Raw genomic sequence first — 3,604 nt, 5'->3', positions numbered from 1 at the left:
AATTATTTTGTTTGTATATAAAAAGGAGGGGAAAGGTAGTAGCCCATATAGCTTAATAGTCCTAAGTATATGCTCATTAGAGTTCTTTTCACTCTCAGCCAGAGTGGAAGCCTGGTTATGTACTGCATTGGGGTCGAGGTTTTGCCCATATTATTACAGAACATCAAGAGAAGCAGTGGTTACCAGCCCACTGGATTAAACCTCAACACAAGCAGGAAACCTTGCCAGCACTAAAAAATTTGTTTTCACTAACTTGTTTTTTATTCACAGGACCTTAGCCTAGGTAATTTCATAATAGAGAAACCCTGGATCAATCTCCTCTGTGGGAACTCTAGCTGCCTCTTCCAGCAGAAAGCAGTTAGGATTGGTCAGCGCCCTTTTTCCCTAAGAGGCAGTTGGAACTTCTAGGCAGAGTGGGAAGATTAATACAGGATTTCCTTATTTTGGACTGTATATTAAGCCTCAGCTAAGCTGAGGATACAACTTCTAAACCTTGGAAGGTTATGACAACAAAGACTTCAAACAGCAGGCTTTAAGGTAATGGTTATTCTGGTATGGGCCAAGGTAAGAGAATTTCACTTGTTGGATTTATATCTGTTATAGCTGATCTTTACTTAAAGTGACACTGCTCTTTGGAAAGGGTCTGAGTTCAGTATAGCCCTTTCCTCACCTAACATAACTTTGAGTGGTGGTTAATACTTCCCATGAAGGCGTCATGGGCCCTATGGGTCAGCCCATAGCACATAGTTGGGAGGTGATTAGCACAAAGGGGACAAGTTTTCCCCTATGCCTAGTTTGGCTAAAATAGTTTCCTTCATAACCGGATTAGCTTCATTGGTGTATTTTTGTTATACTTACATGCCCTTTTGTTTCTTTTACTTAGCAGGAAGGAAAGCTCCTCGGTGAGGAGAACGGCTGAAATACCCAACAACAGATTTTCTTCCTTTCCTATCCAGAAATGTCTTTAAGATACTAGAGGGGGGAAAATGTAGGGGAGGCCAAGAGTCAGACGACCTCTGAGCAAGATGATCTGCAGCTGAGGGGTGGACCCTTGGGCCATTCGTCCACAGGTGCTCCTGGTGGAGAAAGAGCCCAAGCCTGCAGCACGTAGTCCTTTGTTAATTACTCCCCTCACCTGCGTTATGTGGTCTCAATAAAAGACTGGTGCAGAGGTCGCTCGGGGCTACCCTGCTAAGAAGGGCTAGCCTGCCTCCTACAGTTTGTACTTTTAATCCGTGTCACGCCTGGTTCCTTCCTGCTGTGATCAAGACCAGGGCCACAGAGGCCTCAGGAATTGCAACATGAGGCAGTGGATCTCTTTAGCTCAGGAGTTTGAGAACAGCCTGAACAAAAACAAGACCCTGTCTCTACTAAAAATAGAAAAACTGGCTCGACACCCACAGCACAGTGGTTACAGAGCCAGCCACACGCACCGAGGCTGGTTCAAACCTGGCTCAGCCCAGCTAAACAACAACAACTGCAACAACAACAAAATGGCCAGGTCTTATGGCTGGTGCCTGTAGTCCTAGCTGAGGGAGTCTGAGGCAGGAGGTTCACTTAAGCTCAAGAGTCGAAAGTTGCTGTGAGCTGTGACGCCATGCACTCTACCAAGGACAACAAAGTGAGATTCTGTCTCAATAAAAAAAAAAATAGAAAAACTAGGTGGACTTGGTGGTGAATGCCTGTAGTCTTAGCTACTTGGGAGGCTGAGGCAGGAGGGTTACTTAAGCCCAAGAGTTTGAAGTTGCTGTGAGCTGTGACGGCAAGGCACTCTACCCAAGACAACAGAGTGAGACTCCTGCACTTACGACCATGTTGGCATCTGCCTTTCAGCTTCTACTAGGATCACTGCTCTGATCCAGTGGAATCTGGATCAGATTCTTGGGGTCGTCCAGGAGCAGAATTGCTGGTCATTGGATAAGTGTGTTTTCAGTTTCACTAGCAAATGCCAAATTATTTTCCCAAACAGTGGTCCCAGTCCACACTGGCCAGCCTTTGAAACAATCTGGCTCCACACCATCCTCAGCATTGGTATTTTGCAACTTTTAGATTTTGGAGGCTGTTGGGAGGGTAGTATTTCTTTGAGACTTTAATTTGCATTTCCTCTGTTAGTAGAGAGATGGGGCTATTTGAATTACCTTTCAAGTCTTTCTTCTATTTTCTAGGGATTGTTTATTTTGTTCTTCGTGACTTGCAGATGTTCTTTATGTATGTTTCATCCCTTTGGCAGAAGGTCCTTAAATCTTGTAAGCTCTTCATTGGTCTGGATGTATCTGTCACCCACTCTGTCATGGCTCTTTTGGGCCATGTATGAGTAATCCACAGTGAGGTCAAAAAGATATTCTGCTCTGTTATTTTCTAAAGGCTTTATAGTCTTGCCGATTATGCACCTTTGATCCACCCAGAAATGGTTTTTGTATGTAGGGTTCAGAGAAAGGGTTCCAGTTTACATTTTACCATGTGGAGAACTGGTTGTCCCAGCACCTTTATTACATCCTACTGCCCCCACTCTGTGCCATCTCCAGATGCAGGGCTCTATGGGGTCTCTGTTCAACAGCCTACTGCCTCTAGGAGGTCTGTCTCCTCAGCACACCTCCCTAGAGTCTTAGGGTTCGTCCTAACTCTGGGAGATAAAGCCCTCTCTTTAGTTCCTTTCTTCCACTGGGCTATTCTAGCTAGGCCCTTTGCTACTGCACAGTACTTTTTCTTTTTCCTTTTCTTTATTTTTTTGTTGTTGAAGTTTGGCCAGGGCCAGGTTCAAACCCGCCACCCTCGGGATATGGGGCTGGCGCCCTACTCACTGAGCCACAGGCCCGGCCCCAGAATTTTTTCTTTCCCTCGGTAGGGTGCTGTGGCATCATAGCTTGCAGCAACCTCAAACGCTTGGGCTCAAGTGATCCTTGTGCTTCAGCCCCTCAAGTAGCTGGCGCCTGCCACAACACCTGGCTATTTTTAGAGATGGGGTCTCATTCTTGCACAGGCTGGCTGCAAACGCCTGAGCTCAGACAATCCACTTGGCCTCCCAGAGTGAGAGGATTACAGGTGTGAGCCACTATGCTTGGACTTGCATGGAAACTTTTAGAACCAAATTTTTTGAAAAACATGATTGAGACTCTTATTAGAATTATACTGAATCTATACACCAAATGCAGAAACTTAATATCTTTAAAATATTGAGTCTCTTCACAAAATATGGTTTATTTATCTGTTTGCTCAAGCTTTCTTTTAGATCTTTGAACAAATTTTAAAAATCATTTTCTCCTTTAAAAGTCCTTCATATTTTTTCTTAGATTTAGTACTTAGTGCATTATCTTTTATTGTTTTCAATTAAATTTGCTAAGGAGGCTTGGCGCCTGTGGCTCAAGTGGCTAAGGTGCCAGCTATATACACCTAAGGTAGCGGGTTCAAATCCAGCCCAGGCCCACCAAACAACAATGACGGCTGCAACCAAAAAATAGCCGGGCATTGCAGCGGGCACCTGTGGTCCCAGCTACTTGGGAGGCAGAGGCAGGAGACTCACTTGAGCCCAGGAGTTGGAGGTTGCTGTGAGCTGTGATGCCATGGCACTCTACCCAGGGGGATAGCTTGAGGCTCTGTCTCAAAA

This window comes from Otolemur garnettii, unplaced genomic scaffold (assembly GCF_000181295.1).
Source record: "Otolemur garnettii isolate 467f Iridium unplaced genomic scaffold, OtoGar3 scaffold00087, whole genome shotgun sequence".
Lineage (NCBI taxonomy): Eukaryota > Metazoa > Chordata > Mammalia > Primates > Galagidae > Otolemur > Otolemur garnettii.
The sequence above is the reverse complement of the archived record's forward strand: the minus strand, read 5'-3'. Positions refer to the sequence as shown.